At 36.9% G+C, this 13649-nt stretch overlaps 1 long non-coding RNA gene across 1 annotated transcript in view; it reads left to right on the top strand.

The window, feature by feature from the left end:
- The first annotated feature begins 4531 nt into the window (after positions 1 to 4531).
- Positions 4532 to 13649, top strand: part of LOC123239720 — a 110077-nt gene continuing 100959 nt past the window's right edge. Inside the window, exon 1 of the long non-coding RNA XR_006505736.1 lies at positions 4532 to 4594. This is a non-coding gene — a long non-coding RNA (uncharacterized LOC123239720). The remainder of the gene's footprint in view (positions 4595 to 13649) is intronic.

Genomic DNA, 13649 nt, shown 5'->3' with positions numbered 1-13649 from the left:
TCACACTTTCAGTTACATCAATGTATCTTTAGCAACAGAGGAATAAATGTTTGATTCAGAAAATTTGACATATATCAAACAAACCAATGTTTTATCCTATCTTTTAATGTGGTACAGATTTTATATTTAATTATACATGTACATATTGTACATATATAAAATGTTAGACATTCTTATTATTTTTAGTGTAACTTTATGGATGTATCTTGATACATCTACCAACAAACATTAACTAACTGATATGCATCAACATTATGGAAAGCCCTGGGGACAAAAGAAAGAAATTAAATAAACTCTGCCCTCAGTCAATAATAGGTGATGAAAGAGTAGAGGAGGAAGAGGACTAGTAGTAGAAGTAGTAGTAGGAGGAGGAGTATAGGACTAGCAATTAGCATTATATAGTGCTTAAAGCTTTACATTTTACAAATATTATCTCACTTGTTACTCACAATAATCTTGACCCATAGGTATTATTATTCCATTTTAAATGAAGATAAAACTGAGACTAGCTCAGGCTAGGTGACTTGTCTAGGGAAATAAGATATAGTTCTTGCCCTCAAGGATTTGTATTCTAGTCCTGTTGACATGGGCATTGTGCAGAGATGGCAGGGACCCTGTACCCCTTAACTGAGGTAGGCTGTACACAGGGAAATTCCCTTCCCCCTTGATTCCCGAGGCAAAGACCATGATTCTTGGAGGTCCTCTAGGTTGACATAGACAAAAGAGATAATCCTCTGGCCCACACCTTGGTAGCCTAAGCCCTGAGAATCCCAGGCAGACCCTCCCCACCCATGAAATGCTTGAGTGCAAGAAGTCATTTCGACACTCTGGAAAAGAATACTAAAACCCCTGAACTGGGACATCAGGAGAGCAACCCCCAACAGTTGCTCCACTTGTGCTGCCATGTGTCCTGGAGGGCAACCCCCCCAGGGTTGTTCCACTCATGCTGTCTTGCTGGCCATTGATCCTATCTTACTAATAAATCTTTCTTTCTTCCTGAACCCAGGGGTCTACCATTTGCACCCCTATAACAGTTTGAATGATTATAAAGCTATGTGAAACTGGGAAACTATAAACTTTCTCATCTTCAGAGCCCTCATTTTTAACATAAAGAGCTGGATGAGATTAAAGAAAAATTTCAGGGAATCAGTAAACAAGGATGGAAAAAATACATCTATATTTTTATTAATCTCTAAATGAAATTTCATATTTTCTTCGATAATTAATTTAAGCAAAAACATTATTCTGTAAAGAGATACCATCCTTTAGTATCCACTGTAAGTAGACCCTTCCCTTACACCCTAGCCTCTGGCTATGATTCCTTTCCCAAGCTTGATTGTATCCTGTCAGTAAGGTAATGTCAATCATCTTTCCCTGCCCCTGGATCTTCCTAAATGGTATATGGGTTCCCCAATTTCTTTTGTTCCTTGAAGTTGTCTTCTAGTGGTGACTCTCCCAGGGGTCAGGGCCCAGAGCATTTGGAGTTCAATGCTGGGACTATGCATAAGGAAGGTGTGTAGCGCTCAGCTCGGAGTAGAGGCCTACTCAGCCCTGTTATCTCTGTCCTTAATTAAAGAGTGGCTTTTCTGACTATTTAATAGTTCTGTGCTTTTTCCAAGTCAACAAGTTAATTGAAACTACTTCAGTCAGGGACCTATTATAATAATTACAGATTTTTAAATCCAAACTGGGGTTGAGGATAATATTCCATCCCCATCTCACCCCCTACACATAACAAATAGGAAAAGATCTCAGGGTTCCTAGAAAATTGATGTCCTTCCTCTAGACCCACACAGTCCACATAACTCACAGTATCAGAAAAGAGAAATTCCAGGTTTAATTCCTCATATTGTGACTCTAGATCTCATTGTTTCTGATCTTTGGGGTTGTAATTCTTTGACATACTGATCTTTTTTCCCTTTTTAGCATAGCCACTGCCTTAAAGGCCTGAACAGTATCCTTTTCTCTCTCTAGCTTCTGTGCCCTATTTCCCCAGGCTCTCATTAGTGAAATTCCATCACTTCGATATTATGCTGCTTCCACTGCCTGATATTCTCTAAAGCTTCTGTCTAAAAAGATGGAAACTTTTTTGTTTTTCCAAAAGAATACCGCACTGTAAGAAATAATGGTCAGGTTTATTTTGAGAAAACACAGAAAGATCTCCTTGAAATTATGAAGAATGAAATGAGCAGTCCCAAGAGAACATTATATACGGCAACAGAAATATTGTTTGAAAAATGAGTTGTGTATGTATACCTCCTGAGAAAGAACTGATAAAATAGAAGTAAGACCCAATTTCATATTATGTATAGTCAAATGATGTCATCTCTATTGGAAGAGAGAAAGGGAGAGACTTAGCTGAATATTGTAATGTAACAAATACATGAATAAATTTAAGTTAAAAAAAATGAAAACTGCTTTCTTCTTGGGGAAGTGTTATCCTTATGATGAAATTACTAGGGTTAGCATACCTCTGGAATAGTTAATTTACTTCCAGTTCTTTTGTTAGTTAATCTTATAGCACAAGGTGCAATAAACAACCCCCCTTTCTAGGTTTTCACACACTCACCAAAATCCTTGCTTTCATTCTTACCTAAGTGGAATCAGAAACCTCAGGATGTTGGCTGTGAGCCCATCCCATTTTCAATAGTTAGCCCTTCCTTTAGAATATTTTTAGGCTGGGAAAAACCTTCAAATCCTTTATATTTGCTTTTCCAACTCCCATCATATGCCTCCTACCAACTGGGGGGAAATATCTATATTTTATTATCCCTCTCCTATAGGCCCAGAATGTTATCATATTATTTGTATTTCTTTGCACTGAAAAAGCTAATAAAAAAAAATCTTTTCCTTCCCTCTTTGAATCAATACTATGTATTGGTTCTAAAGCAGAAGAGTGGTAAGGGCTAGGCAATGGGAGTTAAGTGACTTGCCCAGAATCACAAAGCTAGGAAGTGTCTGAGGCCAGATTTGAACCAGGTCTTCCTCTCTCTAGGCCTGGCTCTCAATCCACTGAGCTTCCCAGATGCCCCCTAAAGCTAATTTTTATAGTTAGGGAAGTGTCAACCTGAAAAAAACACAGATCTGCCAAAGCAGTTACAAAAGAACACATCTTTAATCAGGACAAAGGGGGCAATGCTCTTATGGCCATCATACAGAATCACACACACACAACACCACACAAAGTCACTTAGCTGGGATTCTTGGAAAAATGTCTCTGGATAAGCTGGGGTGCTCAAGGGGGCTTGATGGCCTATTGTTCAGTTTGGAACAGGGTTCAGTCTGGGGTATTCTTAAAGGCAAATTCCCTTGGGACAGGGTAAATTAAGGGTTTCATAAAACAAGGTGATCAGAAGAAAGGAAAAAGAAATTGAAAAAAAAGTTTTATTTTAAAAAGTTCAAGGATTGAACAGCAACAAAAACAACTTAATGAAATCATTGGTCTTTCGAAATACTCAGGTAGTAGATTTTAAATACCTGTACTTTCTCCTTCCCTTGAGCTGAATGAAATATGGGGCCAAAATAAACACTACATGTTAAAAAATGTATAGAATGGGTTAAGAATAAGTTTTAATTTCTCAATAAGGTACTATTTTTCACTGTGTCTGACTCTGTGATCCCATTTGGGGTTTTCTTGGCAAAGATATGGGAGTGGTTTGCCATTTCCTTCTTCAACTAATTTTACAGATGAGAAACCTGAGGCAAAAGGTTAAGTGACTTGTCCAGGTACACAGGGCTAGTAAGTATCTGAGGCTGGATTTGAACTCAGCAAGATGAGTCTTCCCAGACTCCAGGCTCAGTGCTCTTTTCACTGTGTAACCTATCTCAGTAAGATAGTAACAATACATTTGTCAAATTAGTATACCTAATAATGTGATGTGAATAATAATGTGAATAATAAATTCTATTACCTTAACTATAATTTCATATCGAATTAACATATTATTATATCAATATATACATTACATTTCATTATATTAATAGAATTGATAGAATGCGATATTGAAGTGTTATCATTCTATCGGTTCTATTATTTTTTAAAAATTGTCAATTTAGTATAATTGATAATACAGCAAGAATAAGTTTTATTACCTTCATAAGATAGTTTTTCAATTTAGCCTAACCTATTCCGTTTTATTTTAAATCTCCATTTTGTGATTTAGCTGTCTGAGTTGGCATGTTTTTCAGCAACAAAAAACACCTGTGTGTCTTGTGTGTACATTTTGTGTATTCTTAAAGGAAAAACAACTGAAAATTAAGGGAATTCCATATGACGGAAAACCAATAATAAAATATAAAAAATTTCATCAGTAATTTTGAAGTAAACTGATCACCAAATTAGGTGATAAACGACTTGAGCTCCAAGAGCAGTCACAGATTTGAGATGCCAGCCCTCAACAGCCTCTTCCTATGCAAGGCAGGCTCCTGCGCTTCCCCTCCCCCCTCCTTCTGCTCAGGCGACTCAAACTAAGCCCGCGGCTCGAAGGCGGCGCTGATTGGCTGAAGGAGATTTGGAGACAGACCGGAAGACCCCACGCTGAGGGAGACCCGGGCTGCCTGCGGCTGGGCAGAGGAGGGAGTCTCATCCAGTCGGGTAAGAAAGGAGCCGCCTCTAAAACATCGGGGCTGCTGCTGCGGCGGCGGCGACGGCGGCGGTGGCGGTGGCGGTGGCGGTGGTGGCGGGGCGGTGTTTTTAGAAGGTATTGTTTGCAAGTCTACCGGAAGCTCTAAAACGTCTGCGTGCTGGAGGTCTCTCTCTCTCTCTCTCTCCCTCTCTCTCTTTCTCTCTCTCTCTCTCTCCTCTCTCTCTCTTTTAGAGGGAATTGTTCCTATGCGGTGATTAATAAAGTTTGACTATATTTTGAGCAGTGTAAGTCTAAATAGTGTTTTTGTTACACTAGTTAGCAAAATCAGAAGTAAATAGGAGCACGTTGTGTTACCTGGGCCTAATCTTATCCGAAGGTTAATTTCCTCTAGGCCAGAGGTCTTTCTCTGAGGTCCCTGACACCTCTCAACTCCTCAGGGAATCTGCGGATAGGTTTTAAAGAGATTTTAAAATTTACATGGGAAAAAAATTACTCTTTTATTTTCACTAATCTCGACATTAATCATATATTTTATTTACATAGTGTAATCCTGTTTTTTTTTCATTCAAAACTATTATTGTAATAAAGGAGCCATTGGCATCACAGACAGATGAAAGGGTATCTATAACTTGCAATTAGAGTGGAAGAGCCCCCTTATCCAGACCCAAGCAACCAAAAGATAAGATAGAGACTGAATAGCACCCACTTCTAAAATGAAGTCTTGAGAATTAGAGTTTGCTATTGAACTGAGAAGTAATGATAACGTTCAGTCAATTAAGCATCAGAGAGACTAGAGATGGAGAAGGGAGAGAAGGACTATGGGCCTGAATACTAGAAAAATCAAGTAAAAATAGCACGGAGTCACCAAGAACTGGAGAGAAAGGCCTCTGATAAACAGACTACCTTTTCATAGGAGGCTAAACCCTTTGAAGACATGTGAAAAATCATTCTTCAAAGTGCAGTGGACATTTCATAGAAAACTGTAATATATTCTATTTAGATCCAGCTCTACCTGTGTCATGTTTCTCCCCCACCTCAGTTTTTGGTTATGGCTTTCACATGACAATAGATGCTTGCTTGCTTCTTCCCTAGTAGAAATCAAAAGCTCATGTCAGCTTGTCATTACTGTAGGGATAGTTTTAAACAACCAGCAATATATTTCATTTCACCACAATGTCCTCTGGCTTTTGTCCTATTTCAGGAAATGAAAGGATTTTTTTCCCCCTTAGTATCATATGAACTTGTTGAAAGATCCAGAAGGTGCTAATAAAACTAAGTTTAGAAATATATTTATAATAAAAGCTCACATCTATTATTATTATTATTTAGATAACACTTTCTTCATAAAATAGACCTGTGAAGGGGCAGCTGGGTAGCTCAGTGGAGTGAGAGTCAGGCCTAGAGACAGGAGGTCCTAGGTTCAAACCCGGCCTCAGCCACTTCCCAGTTGTGTGACCCTGGGCAAGTCACTTGACCCCCATTGCCCGCCCTTACCAATCTTCCACCTATGAGACAATACACCGAAGTACAAGGGTTTAAAAAATTAAAAAAAAAAAATTAAAAAAAAATAGACCTGTGAAGTTGTGAATGCAAGTTTTATCATCCCCCACTTTACAGATGCAGAAATTGAGGCACAGAAAAGTTAATTAATTTGCCCAAGGACATATAGCAAGTATTAGAGATGAGATTCTTTTTAAAATAACTTAGTGATATTGATGTGAAAAATACAATTATTAGTTCTATTACTGTTCACTATATGACATTGAACAAGTCATTTACTTGGCAATTTGTACATAACAACTTAGACTGTTTTTCAGTAGATCCTTTTCCTCCATCTATTTAGAAGACTAATCTCTAAACAACATCTTAACAATCATCTGTTCTTATGTGTTCATACACATTTGGTCAGTAGGGTTATTAGACTGTTCTTCCACCTTTTTGAGTGACTGCCTTCACAAGGCTAGGTAGATAAGTAACTGAATAAACCCCAAATTAGTTACATAGTCAGTGCCAATTTACATATTACAATTTAGTGATAGATTATAACTAGATTGAAAATAGCATAATGTTAAAGCATCAAAGGAAGGTCTATGGTATCTTTGTGTATCCTCATTTCCTACCCTAGTAACTTGCTGAGACATAGTAGGAATCTCAGAAATTGTTACTGATTATTATGCACAAACACTTACTGATTGCACAAACACATAATGTCAGGCTTATGGACTGATTTTTTTTTTTTTTGGTAGTCTGATGGGCTCCTATAAGAAATTTTTCCTGGGATTCTTAACCTGATTCTGATTTTTGGATTCCCAACCTGATACTCCTGTGTCTGTAATGGGAGAGCTATATGTCTTCTATAACTTCTCTTATTCCCATTAATTAATTCTGCTTTTAAGACTTGTTGACTAGTTATTCTCTGAAACTGACATTTAATATTTTACTTCCAAACTTTTACTCATGTGATCTCTCTCATATTTTGAAAGGAGCTCCATTCCTTTCTGTCTCTTGAAATTCCTGTTGTTGTTGAGCCATATCTGACTCTTCATGACACCATTTGAGGTTTTCTTGGGAGAGATATTGAGATGGTTTGCAATTTCCTTCTCCAGATAGTTTTATAGATGAGGAATCTGAGGCAAATAGGTTTAAGTGACTTGTCCAGGTTCACAGAGACACATCTGGGCAAGTCACTTAACTCAACTAGGATGATTTCCTACACCTGGTCTTTCATGTTCTCTTCTATTACTCTGCAGCGCTTTAACATTCTCTTATTATTTGCACTTATATTTGTATTCTGGATTTCAATCTTATGTTGTATTTTTTGACAAATGCTTTTATTTATTTATCTACACAATAGGGACAGCTAGGTAGCATGGTATATAGAATTCTGGGTCTGAAGTCAGGAAGACTCATCTTCCTGAGTTCAAATTTGATGCCAAGGGGCAGCTGAGTAGCTCAGTGGAGTGAGAGTCAGGCCTAGAGACAGGAGGTCCTAGGTTCAAACCCGGCCTCAGCCACTTCCCAGCTGTGTGACCCTGGGCAAGTCACTTGACCCCCATTGCCCACCCTTACCAATCTTCCACCTATGAGACAATACACCGAAGTACAAGGGTTTAAAAAAATTTTTTTGATGCCAGACACTTAGCTTGGGCAAAGTCACTCATCCCTGTTTGCTTCAGTTTCCTCATCTGCAAAATGAGCTAGAGAAAAAATGATAAACCGTTCCTGTATATTTGCCCTGAAAACTCCAAAGCTGGTCTCAGAGTCTATAGTCCTGAAAGGACTGAACAATATGTATACATTGAATCCTCCTCCTTCTCCTCAATTAGATTTCAATTTCTTAGAGGACCTAAACTGTTTTGTTTTGTCTGTTTTCTTTAGCATTTAATGTTTATTAAATTGAATGGGAAACCGTGACCTTCAAATCTGCAATCCACTGATCACCTGAAATTTTTAAAAAGCTGCCATTAAGACCCATACCTAAACTCTGAATTAAGCAAATCAAAGGCAAGGAAAGTCAAATCCTAGCATCAACATTTCTGAACATTATATAAATGAGAGTTTTAGAGAGTAAAACAAACAAATGGGGAGGGTGAGCAAAATAAAGATGTTCCAATTCAGATTCCAGAGAAGAGATTTAAGCTGAAATTCTAGCCTCATAAGTCTACTATTGAAAAGCTGTTGTTTAGATTGCTCATATAGCTCTACCCTCAACATCTAAGAAATCTAAATAAATAGACCAAACAGAGTAATAGTAATTACTCTGCTCACAAAAATCTCCATGACGCCTTGCTGGAGGAGAAAATGAAAAGCTTGAACATCTGTGAGGTTCAATCAGAGTTCATTCAGCATGGAGGGAATGAGAAGCTTTTCCTCACAAAATCATAGATGCAGGTCAGGACAAAAACAAACCATTTAGTGACTGGGAGCAAGATAGTAGAGAACTTTTTAGCTCAGGCCAAGGGAAGCAAATATAGCCCATGCACTGAGGCATAGTACTGACATCTGCTCATGCTGAGAGCTATGCTTCTTCAGTCTTACATAATCAAATAAGGGGTCAAGTTATTCCTTCCTTTTCCTACCTCCCAGGACCTCCCCCTGACTCCCCTCACCTCAAGAAAGGGCAGACTATTTAAACCTGAAGTTAAACTTTTGAGCTACTGGATTCTTGCAGTTTCTATTAAAAGGAACCTCGTGACATAAGTTCCACTTGATAACCATAGCCATCTGGCCAATTCTTTTAAAAAAATTAATTTTAAAAATAATCATGCCTCTGGTCTACTTGAAGAAAAGATGCCATCTTTCAAAATGCTCATATTTGTGTATAAGATCAAGTAATTTGCTTATCTTTCGGCCACAGAATTAAAGTACAACTATATCTAATCAATAGAATATGAACTGTGTTACATTCAATCCATCAAGTAAGTCTTTTAAAAGCAACATTTTATGTGTATTATTTTAGTCATTGAGGATATAAAGAAAGGTATGACAGACCCTTTTCCAAGAGGGGGAAAATAAAAGAAAGTACATGAATAACTGATACAGATGGGACAAAATGCCGTTCATCACTATATTCAGATCTCATTTTTTTTCACTCATGGCATGATTTGGCATATTCTGGAAAGCTACTGTAACCCCAAATGTCATCAACTAGAAATACCATAATGGATTCCAGACACTGCTTCATCCTGTGCTGAGCACTAGGGGATACTGCCCTTGAAATTCCATTAGAAACTTATCATTTTAGGTGAACACATTCTCATCCTTTAAAATATGATTAAGCTTCCGTCAATCAGTCTCATCATAGTTTGAACTAGTTTGTTCAAACCTGAGAGCTATCTGAGATCAAGTTTTGAGAGGAAGAGAAAAGTGAAAGAAAGAGTTGTCTAGAACACAATGCATTAAGAAAATCAGGATTTTGGAGGGACAATTAGGAAGAATTCCAAACATTGAAATTGACTCAACATTTCTTTCAGAGCTAATACATGTGCATATGTACATATGCACACACATATATTATATACATATATGTACATATTTGTGCATATATGTATATATTCCATATATACATATTCACATGGGCTAGGTAGCATAATAATGTCATGAAAGATTCAGACATTTATTTAACAAATATTTGTTAAGTAATGAAATTTGGTCCCAGAAAAAAGATGAAATAAAGCAGCCTACTCCCTTCATTTTAGAGGTGGGAGACTGTAAGGGGGAAAAAGGGGTTTGGGGTTCAATATATTAAAAGGTGGTTGCCAGGGGAAATCTCCCCAATTTAGGAATAACCTCAAGTCAAAATTGACTTTATGGAAGTTTATTTACAATTGAGAAGAGAATGAGGAAATAAGGAAATAAGAATCTAACGCAGTAGGTAAATTACTAAGATCCTCTAATTAATCCAGGTACATCTAACAAACCCTCAGCTGAGAGTCAGAGGGCCAGAGGCCCAGAGACTGGGAGGTGAATAAAGCAAAGCTTCATTCACAGAATCTATTAAAAGAAGTTCCTTAAGAGAAGTTCAGGAAGATTCATTCAGTATTTAAACTCACCAGGGTTTTAGCGTTCCAGCCAGCACTCCTCCATGGACCAGAAGAGCTCCTTCATCAGCAACCATCTTCACCAGCAGCCCCACTCCAGTGGAAGACCTTCTCCTTTTAAAGGGGTCACTTATGTGTCACTTCCTGTGCCTCCCTTCTACTTTGCATGTCCAATCACAATAGAGGCTTCTCGTAGGACTGCTTAGGGGGCAGTCAGTTGACTGATTCATCACCCACACTAGCACAGGTGGATTGCGAATTGGAGGTGCTCTCACCTTTGGTGATTAAATCTAAAGATGGGCAGTGTAGATTTAATCTAATTATCACAAGACTAAGAGTAGGCAGAAATGAAATGTCTATATAAGCCATGCCTTACCTAGATTTAGAGGTCTTCTTCACCACCTAACCTTCTTTTTGTCATTACTATTGTTATAAAATAAATTAATAAGATTGGTTGAGAGATTAGTTATTTAGGGTTTTGCAATTGTTTAGGAGACAATCAGTAGAAGTACCTTCATAAAAAGCCTTCTAATTATTATAGAACCTTGAGGATGATTTAATCCACAAATTTATTGATGTTGGTTATTTCTCATTCCTGTGGCTAGTACATTGTTGCCTCCTGATTCTTAATCCATATATTTCAGAGTCGGCATCAGTGAACTTAAAAACACTTGAAAATCCATGGATTTTCTCTTAGAGCTACCTATCCCACTCAGGTTTCAGAGCCACCTTATCCTTTTTTGCATTCTTTTTCTACTATGCCCTCTTTATTTCCACACTCTTGCTAATAAGCTCTCCTTCTCAGAGGTACCTGGCTGTCTTCTGAAGTTAGTTCTATTGTTTCATCCAATGGCCCACTGGAGTTTAATTAATGGAAGTTTGACTGGTTGAGATATGAATTTTAGAAAGGTTAATTTGACAGCTGAGTGGAGGAGGGGCTGGAATGAGGAGAGATTTGTGGTAGGGAGTTCAACCAATAGACTATCACAGTAGCCCAAGTGTGGGGTGATAAGAGCCTGTATCAGAATGATGGCAGTGTTATAGGAAAGAAAGGAGTTTCCTTCAATGTTTATCATTATCATTTTGGGGCATGTTAACCAATCTGATAGGTGTGAGGTGGTATCTCAAGGTTGTTTTAATTTGCATTTCTCTAATCAATAGTGATTTGGTGTAATTTTTCATATGACTATGGATAGTTTTAATTTGTTACTCTGAGACTGGTGCCTATTCATATCTTTTGACCATTTCTCAATTAGGGAATGTTTTGTATTCTCATAAATTTGATTCAGTTCTCTATATTTGAGAAATGAGGCTTTTTTTCAGACACTTGCTACAAAATTTCCCCCATAATTTGTTGTTTCCCTTCAAATCTTAGTTGCATTGGTTTTATTTGCACAAAATCTTTTTAATTTAGTGTAATCAAAATTATCTTTTATTTTTCATAGTTCTCTATATATCTCATTTCATAATAAATTCTCACCTTATTCATAATTCTGACACGTAAACTTTTTCATATTCCTCTAATTTTATAGTGTCACCCTTTATTTCTAGATCAGGTATTCAATTTGACTTTATCCTGGTATTTGGTGTGAAATGTTGCTCCATGCCTAAACTCTGCCATACTTCTTTCCAGTTTTCCCAACAGTTTTTGTCAGATAGTGAGTGCTTTCCCCCAAAACTTGGATCTTTGGGTTTATCAAACATTAAGTGAACATTAGATTAGATTGTTGTTGATTAGATAATCTATTCCATTGTGTTGATTAGGTAATCTATTCCATTGATCCACCAGTCTTATTTCCTAGCCAGTACCAGTACCAGATTTTGTTTTGATGATTACTGCTTTGTAGTATAGTCTGATACCTGATATCATCAGGCCTACTTCCTTCATATTTTTTTTCATTCATTTCCTTCATATTCTTGCTCTTTTGTTCTTCTAGATCAGTGGTTCCCAAACTTTTTTGGCCTACCGCCCCCTTTCTAGAAAAAATATTACTTAGCGTCCCCTGTCACATACTATCACCACCCCCTTACAGTTATTCACTGCTCCCAAATGCACCTGTGGCCATCACCACCCTCCTAGATTGCTGTGGCACTCACTTTGGGAATCATTGTTCTAGATGAACTTTGTTTTCCTGGTATAAAACCTTACTGATCATGATATATGATATTTGTGTTATAAAAAAGAGTTTGACAGAATTCTCCCTTCCACAATTTTTCTAAATAATTTATGTAGTATTGAAGTCAGTTGTTCTTTGAATGGTTGGTAGAATTCACTTGTGAATAAATCTGGTCATAGGGACTTTTTCTTAGGGAGTTCAGTTTCCTTTTCTGTGATGAAGTTGTTTAAACATTCTGTTTTTTGTTAATCTAGGTAGTTCATATTTTTATAAGTATTCATGTATTTTCACTTAGACTGACAAATTTATTGGCATATAGTTGGGCAAAATACCAATGACTGCTTTAATTTATTATTCACTGGAAATGAGTTCTCCTTTTTTTATTTTTGATACTGGTAATTTGGTTTTCTTCTTTCTTTTTTAAAAATCAAGTTAACCAATGGTTAATCTTTTTTTTTAAACCAACTCTTGTCTTATCTAATAGTTCAATGATTTTCTTAATTTCAATTTCATTAATCTCTACCTTGATTTTCAAGATTTCAAATTTGTTGTTTAATTGGGGATTTTTAATTTGTGTATTGGCTCCAAGGCAGAAGAGCAGTAAGGCTAGGCAATGGGGGTCAAGTGACTTGCCCAGGGTCACACAGCTAGGAAGTGTCTGAGGCCAGATTTGAACCTAGGACCTCCTGTCTCTAGGCCTGGCTTTCAATCCCCTGAGCTACCCATCTGCCCCCTTTTGTTAGTTTTATTAGTTGTATGCCCAGTTCATTCACCTACTCTTTCTCTGTTTTATTGATATAAGCATTTAGATATATAAATTTTTCTCCAAGTACCACTTTGGCAACATTCCATAAATTTTGATATGTTATCTCCTCATAGTAATTTTCTTTTATTAAATTGTTGATTGTTTCTTAACCCATTTATTCTTTAGGATAAGATCATTTAGTTTCCAATTGATTTTTAGTCTTTTTTTCTGCTGCCCTTTCTTGAGTATAATTTTTAATGTGTTATGGTATGAAAAAGTATGCATTTGATATTTCTGCTTTTCTACACTGTATGTGAGGTTTTTATGCCCTATTATGTCATCAGCTTTTATGGAGGTGCCACATATTGCTAAGAAAAAGGTATATTCCTTTCTATTCCCAATCAGATTTCTCTAGATTTTCTATCATATCCGGTTTTGCTAAAGTTCCATTTACCTCTTTAACTTCTTTCTTGTTTATTTTTTTGGTTGGATTTATTTACTTCTGAGAGGGGAAGGTTGAGGTCCTCTACTAGTAACATTTTACTATAACTTTTCCTTTAGGAATCTGGATGCTATGCCTTTTGATACATATATGTTTATTATGGATGTTGTTTTACTTTCTATTGTGCCTTTCATCATGATATAATTACCTTCTTTTGAT

Source organism: Gracilinanus agilis, chromosome 3 (genome assembly GCF_016433145.1).
Source record: "Gracilinanus agilis isolate LMUSP501 chromosome 3, AgileGrace, whole genome shotgun sequence".
In the NCBI taxonomy this organism is placed as follows: domain Eukaryota; kingdom Metazoa; phylum Chordata; class Mammalia; order Didelphimorphia; family Didelphidae; genus Gracilinanus; species Gracilinanus agilis.
The sequence above is the reverse complement of the archived record's forward strand: the minus strand, read 5'-3'. Positions and strand labels throughout refer to the sequence as shown.